Below are 19,298 nucleotides of genomic sequence, written 5' to 3' on the forward strand. Positions count from 1 at the left end.
CCCGTTTTAAGGGGTGAAACGGTAAAGTCAACGTACCATCCGAGTCCTGTGTTGGGAATTGACAGACCCGTGGGTAACCGATTGGTCCACTACGCAGTGGTTTTAGCCGGACTAAGACCTCGGTGTCTCTGTTTTCCCTGCCTGTACAATATCCTCCAATAATACTCCCTACCTTCACCCCCGAAGGAAAGGAAAACAAAGATAAATAAACATTGTAGATTACGGGTAAGAAGAGTGCACCGTATTTTCATGTGAGCCCGTATCCTGCACCTGTATAGTTAGATTTTAATTTCGTTCCTACGACGTCTAACGAAAAAAAAAAAAATATACAAAAACCCCTTCCGGAAGTACTTTACAAAAAAACCCCAATTTTTTTACTAGGTCCTTACCCAACTTTAAACGTCCACTTTTTGTATTGGCGCCCTGACACTTCGAGTTAGCGTACAAACCTGACAGTTTTACATTAATAAGAGTTTAGAAATTCTTTCCACCTAAAACTATTGTTTAATAACCGACCTTGAACGACAAGTACGTACTTAGTCATATGATCGGTCACCCCATAAACAACGGAAGACAATATTAACCGTTCTATTATTGGGGGGGGGGGGGAGCTTGTGGCGTGGGCAGAGGCACGTGGCGCCCAACGAGGTTTCAGCCTGTCACGTGACATCACATCAGACGGTGAACAGGCATGCGCACTTTCTAAACTCTACGCCCTGCAGGAGAAAGCAGGACATGCAAAAACCAATCCGCCTCAAACGTGTCCATGTTGCAGGGGAACAAAGCGTGATGTCTTACATTAACCGATGTATACCCATGTCACTGAGGAAATCACTTTAAGGCACATTTACAAACTAACCATACAAATAATAATAATAATCCCTCATCACTACGAACATCCTTCAGTTGTATAGTCTTACTGCTTTAACATTCTATCTTCATGCTTTCCTTAAAGCCTGCTCATAACAAAGTAAAAAAAACTAAAAGAGTTGTTGAGCATTTTCTCCTTACACCTTGAGATTCCTTCCTCCAATACCTTTATTGCACCAACCCTCTATTCTGACACTGAAACAAAGCCATCTCTTAACCACATTTTTGCAAATTCACTATAAAGTTGGGCTTGCATGTGCAGATGGCTCACTAACTGGAGAATGAAAAAAAATACAGCTGCAGGCCCCCCGTGCCAAACTAGGAACTGTTTAAACTGAACTTCAGAGACTGACTTCATTTTGTAGAGAAACAAGAGTTGGTTACTGATCAGAGTTAGCAATCAATATTTTCCACTGTACATCTCAAGATATTCACAGCTTTATTAAATCATTACAGAATAAAGTAATACAGTCTCATAAAAACAGGATACTTATTCATTTTGCATTGATTAAAAGTCTGCACACCCATGCAATGTTCAGTATAGTTAAATGTTTGCATTAACATGTAGCAGATTGTATTGCAGGAAGGGTTCTTAACCAGGGTGCTTCTTAAGGTCGTCACACTTCATTTTAACAGGACTTCATTGATTTGTGTTAAAAGTGTTTGAAATCACAGGAAACAAAAACCATTACAAAAAGAAAAATAGGTTGCGAGTAGTTTGAACACCCTGTGCAGATCTATTGTAGCATTTAAAACTTTTCTGCACTTTAGCACAACTATTCACTGAATTTCTGGCACCTGGCAGATACATTTCACAAGTATATCATATTGATAATTTGTGAATACGGATCCCTATTTGTTCACAAGGCTCTGCAAGGTTCTCTCATGAAGCAAAAAAAAATAAAAAATTGGGCTAATTTTTATCCCCTTTAAAACATGGGTCTGCCATCACTTTGTTACAAGGTACATCTCAATTGCAGTCAGCCTTTCCCTTAAAAAGACGACATTACCGTTCATCATTTAACCCCATTTGGCTCAGGCTTTGAGCAGAATTCACAGTTATAAGAGTATGTTTCCCTTTTTGTAGCTCAGAACAGTATTGACAGCATCTTGCAAGCATGTACCTTTGTAACAACTAACGGTCAGACCCAGTTGGCAGTCAGCTGGTTTTGATCAACCCCCAAAACCAGTCCATAAACCAGTCTTATCCATAGCCCCAAGTGATCCATCCCCAAACCCCCCCAAGGTCCCAACAGCAGAAAATATTGAAATCACTTTGAACTGCCCTAGAGTCTCTGCACAGGGTGAGGGATCCCAGAAATTCAGTGTCTGTATGCGACTATGACTGTGAAGTCAGAAAAGTGTGTGGTCCTGGAAGACACCGCTGTGTCTCTGCGGCGTCTTCCCACCCCCATCTCGCTCCACCTCCTTTGCTTCTCATTGGCTCATCCATCATCTCTATCATCAGAGCAGCCGTGTGTTTTCAGGGCGCAGGCTGGACGTGGCCCTTCTCAGTCATCTGTTTGGCACTGTAGTAGGACAGACTCAGGCCCATGATGGCCAGCATCATGGCGATCTGGTTGACGGCACGGTCTTGTGGCTGCATCTGCACCTCGCCGGCAACTTGCCTCTGCAGAGATGAAAACAAACAGGGCAAAGGTTAGATGTCAAACGGCGGAAACAAAGACCCATTCAAAAACGGGTTTCTTGACAACAAAGATGCCGAGGCCAAATTGGTGAAACCTGTCGAAAAGCAAATATTTTGTGCTAAAAAAGGCATCTCCCTTAGAAAAAAAACATCTGCTACTTGAGTGCAAACGCTCTCTGCCACACGACCCAACCTTTGGCAGGAAAAGTTATTAAACATTTAGGAGGGGGAGAGACTTTAGCAATAGGGAACACAATGTTCTGTCCACAAAATGAAGTATAAGAAGCTAAACATGCACCCAAAACCAATCAGATGGTAATGTATAGAATGACTGCCTATATTAGATCAGGTCCTGCTGTGGGGTCTCTAAATGCACAGCTCTTCTTGCCCGTAGGACCCCTTGGCCATAAGCAGAGAGAAAGGGTCAGCATTAATAAAGAGTAAGCTGCCCATACTTACAAATATTCAATTAATCTAAATGCATTATACATAAAGACACACCCCATTAGCAAAAAGCTGAGGTGATGTTTTCAGATTAAATGGCAAGTTTGTTGATCATAAAAAATATAAATCTTTAACTAATTATTTTATTATATGGATATTGTTGGAAACATTTGCTGGCAACTTTTATATGGATGGAACACTTTTTGCTGAAGTTTAGCAAACTCATCTACTTATTATTTTTTTCAAGAGATTTTAATGTAGAGCACAATGTGAAACTGGACATGATAGAAATCCAAAGCAAAGCAGTCCTTTGTATTATACTCCCCCAATAACTATGCGGCATCAACAAAGACAAATGTACAGTCGCACCGGGGTGTCAAATCTTATGTAAGAGCCAGTCACTTTTCTACAGTCTGCTGAGCTTTTGAGTCAATGCAGAGCCATTTGAGCAGACACCCTTTGTCCCCAAATTAGTGTAAATGAGCCAACAAAGACTTTCCACAATGGTGGCGACATATGGCGGGTCACTACCGATGAGTAGATTATGGTGACAGTGGGAGGAACAAAAGGAAAGTAGGGGAAGTGATTTTTAGTGTCACCCCTAATTATACTAGCGATGAAAGAAAATGGTGGGTCACAGACCAAACGGGCCCCTTGTCTGAGCAGTGTGCATAATTATGTGTAGTGTTAATGCCTCCATAAGCAGAGAATACATTTAAATGGGACTGTTAACAGAAACAATACAATTGGCCAAAAGTGAACATGAGGCCCGTGGAGCTCTAGAGCGAGTATTTAAACCGTTACTCATACAGATGGCTATGTGGAGATTAGTGATCATGTGCCAATATAAAGCGACACAACAGAGACTACTTCAAATACAGTTTGTACATTTCATTCATCATCAACATTGTGGTGAAGCAGCACATACCTGGAGGAGGCGGAAGTATCCAGGTGTCAGTCTGCCCAGTCTGATGATCATGTCTGTTGATGTGGTGTGAGGTTGTTCGAAACAGAGGGAAGAGCTGGGGGGCTCTGAAGACCTGCAATGTAAAGGGAGAATTCACTAAGCAATTGAGCCGCAATCTGACGGAAACCTTTGTGTTACCATTTAAGCAATACAGCTGGAACATAATAGTCATCAGAGGTGACGGTGAGTTACTAATATCCAAGCATTGCGCAACTTCAACACAATCCCTTTTCCTTGCCAAACATTTAATTGAGTTCTGCTGCCAAAAGAGGAAGAGAACATTGACTTGCAAATGAATGAAAACCATCTGATCCATGCAATGGGAAGGAACATCTACCGCCTCCAGCCATGGCACGTGTGCCAATACATTTATTTTAGCTCTGATTACGTTGCTCACCTGGAATGCTCCTTAAACCCCATGCTTATTCAATTATTATTTTTAACCAAACTAACAGGGCCTCTATTCATGCTACGCCATGACATGAAGCAGCAAAGATAACAGTTGCATTTATTCACACATGAAAAGTCCCATCAATAGATGAAAAAGGAGTGTTCCACAAATGTTGGACTATCCGAGAACGAGCACCAAAGAAAAGCATATAGGAACGATGGATGTCCAGCCATGAGGTTAGAGAACAAAGTAACCAACAACAAGACATGATTTTTCTTCTAATTGGTGCAAGATTTGGGAAAGAGTCGCATCGAAAAATGTGTCGCAGAAAGACAAGAAGAAGGAGATGAGGTTGTGCCTTGCAGAAGCAAACCCCCAGGTGTAAACGACGACCAGAGAAATCCCTTTCAGGCATAGACAACTGCATTTGTGGCAAAGGTTTGAGGGAAGGTGAGGACTGAGGATCAGGTTTAAACATAAGGGAAGCATTAAAATTCCAACCTGGTTGGAGTTGCACCCTTTAAGAGGAAAGACACATTTGATCCAACCTTCAAAATCCTGAAAAGTTGGTCTTGTTCGACAAAACCCAACAGGTTGGGATTCCTCACCTTCTAGGTCGTTTGATGGGGAGAAAAAAAAGCCCAAAACAGACCAGCAGGATCTTTATACTTCCCACACTAAAAAAAAATCCTGACAGATGCCAAACAGAGTGATGAACTTGAACTACTGAGAGTTTCTGCGCTGTGCTCCGCCTTTTTATACAGCTCCGCTCTCACCCAACCAGATCTACGGGCTCGGCTTCAGCACACACCCACTCCCAAACACACACACATGCTGTCGAAACACATTACTCTCAGAGGGTCGCTTGCCCAAACACACCCCTTCCCTTCTCCTTCCAAAACAAGAAGTGATTTGCTCAAGAAAAAAAAAAAAAACTATATAGCGTGACAGTGCCTTCCTAAAGCAGCATGCGTGTCAAAGTGTAGCATTACATAACCAGAATTATGAGCCCATTTATTCTAAAAATGGAGCAGAAATGAATGTCACACATCTCATGACTCCAACAAGAACACAACAAACCTCAAGATTGGAAACACGGGACAATAGCCTCTTTTTGAACCGTTTTCTCTTTTTTCGTGCGTTTAGATTGCTCAAATGGCTGAGTGTGTTATATAATCTGTTTCCAGATTTAACAACTAGATGCACTAGCTCTTCATACATGCTTGAATGATTGCCACAAAGCAATGTTTACATCACGCAATTTGAGTTCTCAATAACATCCACATGGATTTGTTAGTGATGGGCTGTAATTTCAATAGAGCATCAAGTGATCCCAATATTTGGGCTTCAGGAGGAGTTTGGTCTCATCTTGAGCAAAAGACAACACAAATCATCTGCTCCAAATGAGCATACATAAGTTATCTAGGACTTCTCATTTCATTGTTAATGAAGAACCAAATATGTCACATTAATAGCAAAGGCCAGAGCATTTGTCTTGAACACTGCAATTATGAAATTGTGTCCACGTTTGGAATTTGAGTCTAAGCAAGTGTACTATAATCCAATATTGCCTGAAGGTGCTGTCAACTATTTACCCTGCATTTTTGTGTTTGTAGAGACAGCCATGGGAGAAACAGAGCGGCTAACAGTAGTTACCAGAGGCTTGTTGCGTATCAGGTTCCCATAAGACAGGGACAGCTCAGGGAAATATGTTTTACCTACTTTACAACAAACGCCCTTTTCTCCAATGTTCGCATCATATCATGACAAGATAACCCTAACCCTTATGTGTAATGGGGACAAGAACAACAAGCCTTCAGTCTGAATGCAGTAAATCTTCACTGGCAGCTGATTCAGTATCTGTGTCAGTGTTTAGGAGTGGCTGACTACATGCTTCGGCAGGAGGCCAGGGGAATCACCTGTGAACTATTCTGGTTTACCGGAGGCCTAGAATAAAAGCAAGAGGGTGTTTCCCTATGTGTATATTACTTCAGTCCATATTTCAAAATACCTGCTGCAGACAGACTCAATGAGTAACAGAGGAAGATTTTGGTGTGGCGTTTGGGTTCTGGCAAAACTTCTTCACACTTCCTCTCAAATGAAAAGCTTCTTGATCTTCAGTGGTACCACCTTGGTCTAAATCACATTTACTGAATGAAGAAACAACAATGGCAGAACCATTTCTAGCAGGAAAAGCTGCAAACACAAAGAGGGCTGGGCCATGGTTTCTTTAAATTAATCTCTCAGACTAAATAAGCCCAAAGACAGTTACTAGGTACACCGTGTACTCAATTCCAAACAGCCAATGAAATGTCATTAGTTCTCCTTTCCTCCTCTCTTGGTCCCGCCTTTCCATGTCACTCTCCCTGCAGCCCACGGCCCTGCCCGCAGCCCACGCCCCTGCCTGCAGGAGGGGATCTCCTGCGAGTGAGTGTGGACGACAGCCGTGTGAAAGACTGATGCATCAGAAGCTGCAGCACAACCATCGACAAAATAAAAAAAATCTCCTGCTGGGCAACAGCAGCTAAGGATTACATCATCAACCTCACTAGTTATGCAATCGCTCGGCATCACCAGCTGCGCACACACGCAACATTCATGACTCTGGCATGTACACGACTGTTGCCAAGGTTTCTCTGCTTCTGTGGTTTCTCCTTCCATGTGCACACGCTTGTGTGATTTGATACTGCTAAGCGGAAAGGCTGTGTGTGCACATGAGTTCTCAAATGAATAGTAGGACTTAAAAAAGCCAGAGCCCATCATCACAAATGGACTTGGGTTGTGGTAACATTTCTGTATTCCCCTGAATGACCACTTTCTTACATATGAAATGTAATAATAAAAAAATATTGACTTTAACAAAACTTGTTCCATATTGGCTAAATTCCAAATGCTTCAGTAATCAAGTCATCCTTTTAAAGGTTGCTTTAAGCAGTGGTGATAAAGGGTTGATCTCCCCCTCATCCTGGTGATCGCCACATCTGGTTGATGACATTGAATGTTTGGTGGCACGTTCGATGTTTCCACATCCCCTACAGCAGTGGACTAACGCCAACCCACCGTGCTCTTCTTGTAAACAACTTTCTCTCTCTCTCTCTCTCTCTCACTCTCTGTCTGTTGCCGTTTCTGCTGACTGGGAAACGTAAGGCGGGTCTTCGCTCCAGCATGTAATTTGCTCTCACCAGAATATGACAGTCTCGCTCGGCCAATCAGCTTGCAAAACCAACTTCAGCACATGGTTTAACGAAGTGTGCAGCTAAAACATTTCACTCTCTGCGCACCTTGCATCAACCTACATACTGTGTATAGTATACCAAAATGTGAGCAGTTTACCATGTTGGTTCAGCACCGGTCACTAAACACACTGTTCAGACATATAAAAACACTTTGTTCCTTGTCAAGAACGGAAGACACCAAAAAGTTGCACCGAACTGAATACAAATAATTAGGGCTGTAAGTAACAACTACAATTAACAATCTCAATATGAATCATCCAGAATTCCATTCCATAAATAACATCTCAGAAAATTTAGAAGAAGAATTCAAAAGAACTGTGGCAAGTACTCAAAGCACGATCAGCTCATTGCAATGATTACAATGTTTTGGCTTGGGATAAAGGTCAGAAACTAAATTAGATTATCCAAAAAAAAAAAAAAAAAAAAATTGCATCTGATCAACTTCCCCCATTTTAGCCAACACATTTTAAAGACACAAGACCGAATAAAAGGGATGGCCAGCATTGAGATTATTCTTCCCCATAGCAGCCGTTTTACTCAAGAGGTACTTGACAATGTCACCCAAGACATGACCTCCATTTTGGGCCCCAGCTGTGAAGAAGCAAACATGGCTGGCACAAATAAAAACTTGCATTTGGGAGGGTACAGGATTTAAGGAAGCTTTTGTCATTTAAATGAGCCAGATCTCTAGCAAATTAGCATTGAGATAAACTGTTTGCCCTCCTGCTGTTAAAAGCCATTCACTAAGCTGACATATTGGTGTTAATCAATCAAGGTGAGAAATTGACCAAAAGTAAAGACTTTAATCCAATCAGTGATATGCAGATTGAGAAAAGCTGACCAGACAGCATTAAAAAGCAGTTAGGTAAACATAGGTGGATTTCTGTGCCTAAAAAGTTAATTACACAAATCTTCAAAATTCTAAATGCAATGCACATTTAACTATATTTGATCATTCAAAAGCTCAAACTGGCTGCACTATCAAGGAGACAGCTTCAACAACTGTTTGAGCGGCTAGGGTACAAAATGTACAGATAACTTGCCACGCAGACTTCATAAAAAATGTCAGAGAAAGTCTATCTGACTTATAAAGGAGGCTAAATGACAATAAATCACTTTAACATGAGTCCATTTAAAAATATTTGCAGGATTTCCAGCTGCAAAAAGCAACAAAAGCCAAGATTTCCCTTTTAGATATTTAGCTCACACTTGCAATTTTTACCATGAAAAGCCTCATTAAATACATTAAAATTACACAATGTTCCCTAATGGACATTTTAAAAATCAATGCATTTAAACCAAGCAAACAGTCAAGACTGCCAAAAAGGACAATGTGTTCAAGAAACCAAAACATCTCCAATCTGATCCAAGCCAGCTAAATAATACACCAGAATAACCTCCTTGTGTTCACTTTTATAAATACACTAACTTGAATATTCAATTTATAAATGGGGGTGTTTTCCCTTTAAATGTCATAGTTCCCAAAAGCCACATCAGCGAAAATGTACTAATTTCTCTTTTAACCAAACAGCTAAATTCCAGTTTTAGTTAGTGATTTCCTTAAACCTCTGCCAAATCAAACACATATTCAATTTTTACTTAACAATATACAGCTTTAAAAAAGTAAAAACAACACCCAAGAGACAAAAGGCTACTTTCCTTTAAAAATAATAATTAAGAAACCGGTGAGGAACACGCTGTGGACTCTTGCTCCTCACCCACCGGTAACGTTTTTGTTTTTTTTAAATATGCAATATTGTGAAGTATTTCGATAATTATACTCAAGTTAAAGTATCAAATTAAAAGCTAATTGCTTACCTGCAGCTGCAGCTGCACCTGGTTTCTGGACGGTTTGGGGGATGTTCAGTCGGCGTTTGGCTGGAAAGTACTGTGTGTCCAATATGTGAAGTCTCTATAGGAGGCCGGGACATGTTCTATATGCACGGGGGGGGGGTGTGGCACTCTGAGTCCTCCAACACATACAATGCATAGTTCATGGGAAATACATAGACCCCCACGCCTGGGAGAAATGGTCTCGTCCATGTTTGGTGCACACATGTTAGCGGATTGCTGGCACTTCCTGCTTATCTTTGTCACGTAACGTAAAATACCAGCACGTAGATTTTCTACCTGCAAATGTCACGTTCACACTTTGGATGTAGGCTATGTATGTGCCTAAATAAAATAGCTAAAGTACATTTGTGTATTTATAAAGTTGAACGTTTAAGTCTTGTGAAATCAGGTATGAACGTTTTTTATTTAAACATTAAAGTGGGTTGATCGTTGGGGGAAAAAATTGTTTTGAAGAGTTAGTTAACTATTACTAACTACTACTAACTAGTTAGTTAGCTATTGGACTAAAGATGCTCCGGTGTGCGCGTTCACACCGGAGTACGCGGCTTATTGTGTAGGCTCCAGGAATGGGAGCATTGTAATTGCAAGTGTTTGTAGTCCACATTTTATATGAGGAAACTTACCAGAGTCCATCATTTATTTGCATTGTTTGATTCAGTTAATTCTTGGCAAAATGCATTTAAAACAAAGACATCTCATCCATATTGACATCAAAACAATTTATTCTGAAGCCAATATGGAGGAAGTTTTTTTAATTGATCAGTTTTTTTCAAAAATAGACCTACGTCTGAAACATTCTTGCCTTGAAAATAGTAAACAAAATGTTTCTGATCATAGCTTCCCTCAGTTCCCATAATACAAAATGTAAATGAACTGAACTGGTGACTGCAGAGCCCTTTGGTTTAGGTCAGTGGGTTTTTAAGCATTCTTACTCAACCTGAGAGGAAGAAGGATGGTGTTGTCCACACTGAGGCGAGACAAGCTGTCGAGTGAAACACATCACTGAAATTATATATATGCTACTCCTTTAATATAACCCTGATGCTTTAGTGATGTCTTATGTGTATCTTTAGTTTCCAACATATTTAATGACATATGTTTTAGCTGTGTGGTGTTGCAGACCCCCTCCCCCCTGCCTGTCATCCCTGACTTGCTTGTCACCTTTCCCCCGTGCTTTACCTCATTTGTAGGGTGACATAAAAGTTAACTGTTTAAAGTATGTGTTTACTCTGCAATACGTAAAAGGGGTCACAGTTTTTCTCTTGGTTAAAGAATGAACCCACTGACGTATAGAGGAAAAGGGTGGAGATTTTTTCAACTGTCACCTTGACCGTTGATATATGACTTGTTTCCAACTTCGTTTCAAATATGCTATCGGCTTCTGTAAAAAATGTATCATAGGTAATACAAATGTGAAATATAAGTAAAGTAGAGTAGTTATCTTTCCAGGAGGTCCACACATTTGATGTTCTGGGATCACGCAATCCTTCTCAGCAGATGGACACTATGTTTACATTTCATTTTGTTCTTTTTTTTTAGCACGTTAAGAAACTCCAATCGAAGCATGGCCATTTAAGCATGTTCATTAAAATGTGCATCTCCATGACACATTTCCACCAAACTCCATGTAAGAAGGAAGATCAAGAACCGCTGCAAAGTGGATCTTGTAGTGAGATGTAAGCAACATTTAAACAAGTGAATTACAGATTTGTAGAGAGAAAAAAGTAATGTGTTACAGTATTTTATTTACAACTGTATTCACAAAAACAATGCACAACATGAACCACAGTTTAGACAAAAGGAGGAGGGCTAAATACATCACAAATAGCAGATACAATTAATAAATATATAAAAAATGTGAATTATGGTATTCTTTTGTTACATTTCTCATATGTTTGAGACAATCTTACAGGTTTCAAGTAATCTTTAGCAAGGATTTGAGGGATTTCGGTACTTTCACAAACCTCATTGTGTATTTATTAAAAAGTGATATCTTTGAACATGATGATACTGTTACATCTATGACCTTATATACCACAATATGCAATAAAAAGCAGCAACCTCAATGATTTGAGCCGGGTAAAAAGTTTCAAAACAAAACGCGTCATTTTTGACCTACTTTCCCAGCTGTAGGAGTTAAAGGAGAGGGAGCCCCCCTGTGGAATGAGGATTATTATCCCACGTGTGAGCAGCAGCGCAGCACTGACCTCTACTGCTGCTGCGACGCAAAGACACTCAAGTGGAAGTCATCTCAGGACATCTAAATTAAATACAGGTTATTATGGAGGTATTTACAGCTGAATAATTACCTTTTTAGGATCAAGTGACATTGAATGAAGTGTAAATAGTAATCTGTTGACACATTGGTATTAACTATCCCAAAACAAACTTAAATGCAAAGAAGTGTAACAGTACAAAATAAATGATTTCTCGAGTCCCAGTACTACTTTTATCAAAGTAATGTTTCAATTGCATGACTTGATGTCTTTACATTTTGGTTTTATTTGGGGAAAGGATCGATGATTTAACTAAAATGTTCTGGTTTTTCATTTCAACATGCCTCCACTGCCAAGCACCTTTATAGGTCTTTTATAGAATAGAGCCACTTAAGACAGAGTTACAAAACTCAACGAATCCGGACTGTATAATAATTTAGAAATACCTAACAGGAATGGTCCTCATACATAATTAATAAAGCTATTCATGTCACAAATCAGTGAAGTCAAGGAGACATTTTGACAATTTTTATTGAACAACATTTAGATCAACCATTTAAGTCAGAAAAGCTTCAGTCAGGACAGAAACATAACTTAAAAGGACTTTTCATCAGATGACTGGGTTCACATCATACATGTTTTTGGGATGTATCAATCTTTTGACCTAACAGTATTTTTTTGTGGTGTTTGACTGACTGGAGCTTGTGTCAACATACAGTGCATCAAAACATTTGGTAAGCAATTTTATTTTATTAGTTTTACATTGAAATACAAGGAGATAACGGCAAAATTCCTATTCTCCATCAAATTTTAACAATATGCTTTAGCTGCCTTAAAATGTTTTAAATTAGATTCGGATTCCAACTTGTTGGAAAATATCTATTGTTCAGCAGTAACAAAAATAAAACAAAAACGGATTAGACAAACTTTATCTGCCACCTCTACAAGATATGGACGGTAATCGTTTTTAAATGGATATAAAATGGATATGAATGTGACAACAAACGTTTTGTTACATCAAGTGCAAGTTCAAAACAAACCTATAAATGACATTTGTAATATAAAACTTGGTAAAAAATACTTATTTAAAACTGTACAATCACCAAGTACACAGAGTGAGCTCATAGTTATTCATTTGGCTTCAGTGGCTTCGGCCTTTGGCTCCTGGGGGCAGAAAAGAACAGCATGTTAAAGTATTTCTTGATTTGTCAGGGTGAAAGTACATTTCTCTCTACTGTGACCGTTATGACACGAGTATCTCCATTTCATCTCATTTAGGATATGCCCGCAGGATCATGAAGACGAAAACATACATTCAGATCATTTTATTGACTAATAACACAGGAAAACATGTATTGACAGAAATGTGTCCCCAAAGAAACTACAACTTTGGAGTTTACAATCCAGTTTGTTTTTCCGTCTATAATTATTTAATAAACTGTTTGTTTTATCTGTAAAATAGCACAAATTATCTACCAAATAGAAAATAAACATTGTGTTGGGTAAGACTTCATAAAAGAAACAAACCTCAGCCTTCGCGCTCCCATTCTCGGCTACCTTGGTCTTCTTAGCTTTGGCTGCCTTCTGCAAACAACATGACAATTGTTTACTCACAAATGACAGCTTTCCAATTTACTGCACAAGCATCACAAGTTAAGAAAATGTAGAGTACCGAAACATCTTAATTGTTTCTCATAAGGACTTTGCGTTTTCTCAAACCTAGGACACAGTCAAGGGACTTAAGACCATGAAACAGTGTCACATGTGACATACAGCATGAAGAGGTGTGTTGTTGAGATTTGTTTGTGTAATTATATCATACCTTCACAACAGGCTTCTTCTTTACCTCCACTGCAGGTTTAGCTCCCAGTTTCTGCAAAACAAAAAGACATGTACGTAAGTGACAATTGATCACACACAGGAACATGGGCTACAATGGAAAATAATAGGTGCCGACCTCAACTGCATCATTAGCTTTTTGCCCTTTTCTCAAAATAATACCTGTTTACTATTGTATAGAAAAAACTAACAGATTTGGATCAATTGATAGTGCAGCAAGTTTGTGCAAGGCCAATAGACACCAATGGATTTATGATCATTTTCATTTCAAGGTTACATATGATCCTCAAAGGAGGATGCTGCTAGGAATCCAACTAGGAAACCAGCAAAACAGTATAATAAAATATATATAATATAAGCTTACCCCAGCCAGCCTCGGGGAAACTCTTCTCTGCAATTGTGAAAGGAGGAAGAAATACATTTAGATAAGATTTCACTTGTAAGTAATTTGCATAATTTAAACATATATTTCACAGCAGAAGGCTTGTCCCAACAACAAATGACAAAAAAACAAAATGAAGCTATCAATGTATAGGAGATGTGTTTAAAACTCTAGCAATAACAAAGCATTTATATTATGATAAAAAATACCGATATTATTTTTACAAACCTCTGTGACGGCTACCTGGAAGAAAAATAACAGAAAAAGAAAAATATTAGCATTTTATTCTCGACAACCCAAACCGAACGACAGTCCCAAAATAAACAACAAGAAAAATAACAAACAAATAACCTAAAGAAACATAGTTTGGACGTCTCAAAAAAACTTCCCGCGCATATTTGAATTCAAATTTGTTCTGGTTGTCATTTGGCGCGCTGACAGCTTCCTTTGTTTTGCATCAACGCGCGCCGACACACAGCTGTTGGGAAACTGATGAGATTACTACATTACTAATCTGTAGCCACGTATTAAAGGACGGCAAACGGAAACCCGCAGACCTTAACAAATAAAATAAAAACATTTACGTTTAACTAATAAAACATGTTTTATTACATTTATTTTTATCCTAAAAACGTTGGATATTTTTTCAGAATACATCACGATCAGTTATCGCAACACGGAAATGAACATAGGCTTAATTAAAAAGAACAAAAAAAAATATTTTAAAAAAAAAAGGAGCATTTTTTTCTTCTTCTATCGTTACATTTGTAAATGTAATGGTGCGCACTATTTATAGTAACGTCAGCTGACTTGGCCCGACATATTTTAAGACCAATGTTGATTAAATTCAAACTGGCTGAGGAAACGTTAAACCTGTTTTGAATCAACGTGCATTAGCCGAATTTTTCCTATTTCAAAACAGAGAAAAATAAATAAATGTGACCACCCCTCCCCCCACTGCTTCCTCAAATTTGCAAGTTGTGCTTTTAGTTATGTGTTTATTGCTAGATTAATCGCACACCAGTCGGTAATTTACTCGATCACGAGTTATGCGTTCGTTTTGACCGGGTAGCTGCACATAAACAGCTTCAAGATTTCCCCCCAAAACCTGCAGCCAGAGACGGAAAGACAGGCAGCGCAATGTCAACGCCTGCACATGTCCAAGCGTTGGCGCAGAGCGTGAAAACACCAATATGTACGTTTATAAGTCGTGTGCAACTAATACACATATATTTTACGTTACTATTTTGATTTTAAACTTTTTATTTTTCGAAAAATGGGGGATTGCCCGCCCAGATCTCTGCTCTGTGGCCGCCATGGCTGCAGCGTTTGTTAGTGATGATGACGCTCCTCTGATGCAGATAATGTCAAACGCAGCCTAACGGTAACCTCTACATAAGACGAGCTTAGTGCAACGAGTTAAAACAAAATGCATTTAAAAATCTTACCTTTGGCTTTCCCATGTTGCTGATAGGATTGAACAGGAAGCTCACAAAAATAGAACCTTAAAGACGGGTGTTTTTTTCGGAGGGATAACACACAACAACCGAGTAGTCGCTGTGTAAAATGGCGAATGTATAATGCAAACGAATGTTTTTGTAGTTTATACCCTGAAATATAAGAACGAAACCGGTTAGAACCAGTTTTGTGTTTCCCTCTCTGTCATTGGATGCAAATAGGTCACGTGTTCTGAGGAACCTCCCATTTGTTAAAGAGGCAGGACCGCATACTGGAAAATACCAGTCAGTGGCGGAAGGGGGCGCTGAATAAAAACAAGGTTTCTTCTTCCTTGCCGCTCAAATGTGCAAATCAATGAAGTGAGAAAAATTGCACGGCAAATTCTTCACTAGAAAGTGGATTAAAAATATGTCATTTGGATGTTATAAAATGACTAACATAAATAGGAGATACAATTGAACATTGAGAATTCATACTTGGTCTTGTGTTTTTCCCAGATTAACAAACAAAGGGATTGTGTCTCTTTACTTGTGTTAGATTTCTGATTGGAAGTCGTAGTTTATCCACCTTTTACATGTATTACAACATTACGACTATTAGCTAAATACTAATGGATATTTGAATTGACCAAAAAAATGTTTACAACCATATTGATATCATTACATGTTATATCCATTAGTGGAGATGTCCAATACTTATCCATAATTCACCAGTAGAAATTAGAGAATTAGTTGACCTAAGTTATTGAATCTAAATCAAATCTCCATGGAAAGCGTTTCAGGGGGAAACAACTAACTGTATTTAGTTTTCCCTGAGATGCTTTGTATGGGCAGCATGGACCTTACAAGAGTAATTATTGTCTGCTGTCAAGTTAACATATACCGTGTCAATATATTAAAAGTAAAGAGCCAGATTAGAGCAATAATTGGGGGCACTGTTCAAACACAGATATGTAATTGCAAAAGGACCTGAGTCGTACATCAGTTATTCATTTCTGATACAGTAATCACTTTAATTATTCTGTTGAAGAAAGCTGGTCAAAATCTAGTTATTGTCTTTGACATCACACTCAACAATCAACAATTTCTTTGGGCCACAACATTAAATGCAGAGCTCTGCTGTATTATATGTATCTGGACGGCTTGTTAGGAACCACCATAGAGGATCCCTGTTTTTCTCTCAAACTCGCAGTCAATAGCATGCATTTGGCAGAACATTTTCACAATAACCTAACTACATCTTGACCAGACATTTCCACATATTAGACTCTTAAGTATAATTTTTTCTACAGCCCCATAGGGGTAAATTCGCCCTGTCTTGTACAAATCGATAACACAAATTCAACCATTCCCATTTAGTGTTCGCTCTTTAGTTTTTCCACAGCAGCACTTTCTGGAAGAGGAGAGGAGAGCTTTCATCCCCACTTCAACATGGGGGTTTGTTCTTCGCAGCCTCTAGGCTACCACGGCGTCGCTCAATAAGTCATTATAGTAGGAGTCTCTCCTGTTCTGCAGCGCTTCCAGGAAGTCGTGAATCCGTTCTTCCCGGCAGGTGGTGTAGTGCTGTAGTGCCTCTTGTCTTCTGCGAGCGTCAGCAGGCTTTCCGTTCCCATGATGCTGCAGGTGCTCCGCCACACAGGCGCGGTCCGCCTCCAGCTGCACGAAGGCCTGGTGCTCTCGATGGAGGTCTCTGGCTTTCTAAAATACAACACACATTTAAAAGTACAATTAGTAATAGGCTGCGTCTCACTTCTCTTATTTTTCATTTCCTCGCTCCTCGGTCTCGGTATTACCGGAAGTTGATTTGTCTGCGCCATCTTGAGTAGCGTCCCAGTGGCCTTATTTGTGCCGGAGGACCGAGGATCGATAACGGAGGAGCGATAATCGAGGAACCACCAGACCATCCTTTGGTGAAATCCTCAGACACTCGCCACGCCCCCTTACTGTGTATCGCTCACTGATTGGACGATGCAGCGCATGCACTGATCTGATGCTTTTTGACATGAGAGCAGTTTCCCAGCGGAGTGAAAATAACACATGAAACTCACTGGAGTCACTCCTCAGTTTGTACTGTGTTTTGTTTCAATTAATGTATCATTCAGTTACAAATATGTGATATATCTGAACAATAAAGTGGTCAAAAATCATTTTATTGGAAAGAAATTCACGATCTCTTTTTTCGTTTATACATTTTAAGAATGGCGTTTATTTTTTTTGAGAATGAGTTCTTATTTTATTTTATTTATTTGGGTCTACAACAGATGATACAAATGTTTATGTCAGTAAATGTGTACTAACAGAGGCGGGGGTGTTTGTGAAAAAAACGGGGACAGAGCTGGCTGCTGTCAGACGATCACGCTGTGCGGCGTTCCCATCGAGCCAACGGACGTTTGCCTTTCACGTGACGCTCCGTGAGGAAAGAATGTCCCATATTCGCTCTTAAATCGTCATTTCCCTGCTCTCTCCGTGGTTTCCTTGCGTCTCTCCATGCTTCCCTGGTCGGAGGGACTCAAACCCAGGGCGCGAACGACGGGCAAGTGGGGACGCAGGGATTCCATTTAACCCAAGTGAGAATGCAGCCATCAGATAGGTAGGGAATTCATTTAACGTAACTTTTTTTTAATAATGTGTCTTTTTTGTTTTGGGGTGACAGGGCAATGTTGATGTATTTGAATCACAATCCTACCAAATATCTTGTTCATGTAAACCAAACTTTTTCCCAACTAATACTGCACAAGATATTTAACTCCTGCGTTAACAAAATATATATTTATTTATAACTAAGCTTCAATCATAAAGACAAGGTTGTTATAAGAGTTACTCGCCATGCATAACATGCAAGCGTTTAGTATTACATTTCATTTGAATTTAAATCATTTATTTCATCGTAACTTTGTGTTTTTCAAACCACAATATACAGGTTATGGGGAAATTCAGTATTTTGACGAAAAAACCATAAATCATCTTTTATACAATAATCCTGTGGTAAATGTAATACCTTTTGCCTAAACCTCTGCCCTTTTGTCGACATGATCAATAGTTACCACCCAGCTTATACCTTTCAAACCATAGGATTAATATCTGCAGCTTCATTGGGTATTAAAGCCGGGTTAAGGTTGAATACATCTTGATCTCAATATCTGATAGTGAACTTTTATTGGGGAGGGAAGTTTTCAAATACTGTGAGCTTACCTAAGATAACTAGCGGGCTGTGTTGACTGTAACTTTAAACCTGGCTGCCTTCCAATTGTGAACACTGCAACACTTGTTAAACGTGGCCGGGGCAAACATAGAAAAACTAAAACATGTGACTGGGTGTGCATCGCAACTGGAAGCTGCGGTCACAACACATATCCGGTCTATACATCTGATTGGAAAGACACCTACAGTCGAGCCTAAATTAATTAGCCCCCAGGGAGTCTTATGGAATATTTTCCTTAAAAACTCTTCCCAATGGTTTCCAGCATCTGATAACCACCTTGATATAATCAACACATTCACCAGTGCTATTTAGTAGCTTTCGTACATTTTGGAAAATAAAGACGTTTGTTAGGCAAATAGTGAAAAATGGGGTTGCTACACATATTAGCAAGGGCCATTAATACGTCAATAGTGTCCACCCTTTCTGAGCCACAACTGACAACACAACCGTCTTAGAGTAGCCTTCTTTACTAAGGTTGCCAGGTTCATTGAAGGATTTGGCCCATTCTTATTAAAAAGTTGGTTCCAGCTGGTTCCATATTGCGGGTTTCCGGGACCATGGACATTCACTCTTGACACCGCCCACCAGATTTCACACCTAGGCATTAAGTTCTGGGCTACTGTGCCGGGCCATCCAGCAGCTCCGCCGGTTTGGTGTCCTTTAGCGAACTGTTGCACAAAATTTTACGTGTGGCTTTCTGCGGTCATTGTCTTGTTGGAAGACCCCAGCGACCGACGTAATCGAAGACTAAGACAGATTTTTATTCATAATAGGGCCTCAAAATGCGTCAAC

At 39.5% G+C, this 19,298-nt stretch overlaps 1 long non-coding RNA gene across 1 annotated transcript; it reads right to left on the bottom strand.

Annotated features, from left to right (window-relative positions):
- Positions 1-12,139: 12,139 nt before the first annotated feature.
- On the bottom strand, positions 12,140-15,475 carry LOC104959476 (uncharacterized). The gene is made up of 6 exons (XR_799868.1): positions 15,296-15,475; positions 14,076-14,090; positions 13,830-13,856; positions 13,449-13,499; positions 13,154-13,210; positions 12,140-12,790 (listed from the first exon to the last, which is right to left on the bottom strand). It is a non-coding gene; the product is annotated as an uncharacterized lncRNA (long non-coding RNA).
- Between the last annotated feature and the right edge of the window lie 3,823 nt (positions 15,476-19,298).

Source organism: Notothenia coriiceps, unplaced genomic scaffold, assembly GCF_000735185.1.
Source record: "Notothenia coriiceps isolate Sejong01 unplaced genomic scaffold, NC01 NC01_scaffold00030283, whole genome shotgun sequence".
NCBI classification, from domain to species: domain Eukaryota; kingdom Metazoa; phylum Chordata; class Actinopteri; order Perciformes; family Nototheniidae; genus Notothenia; species Notothenia coriiceps.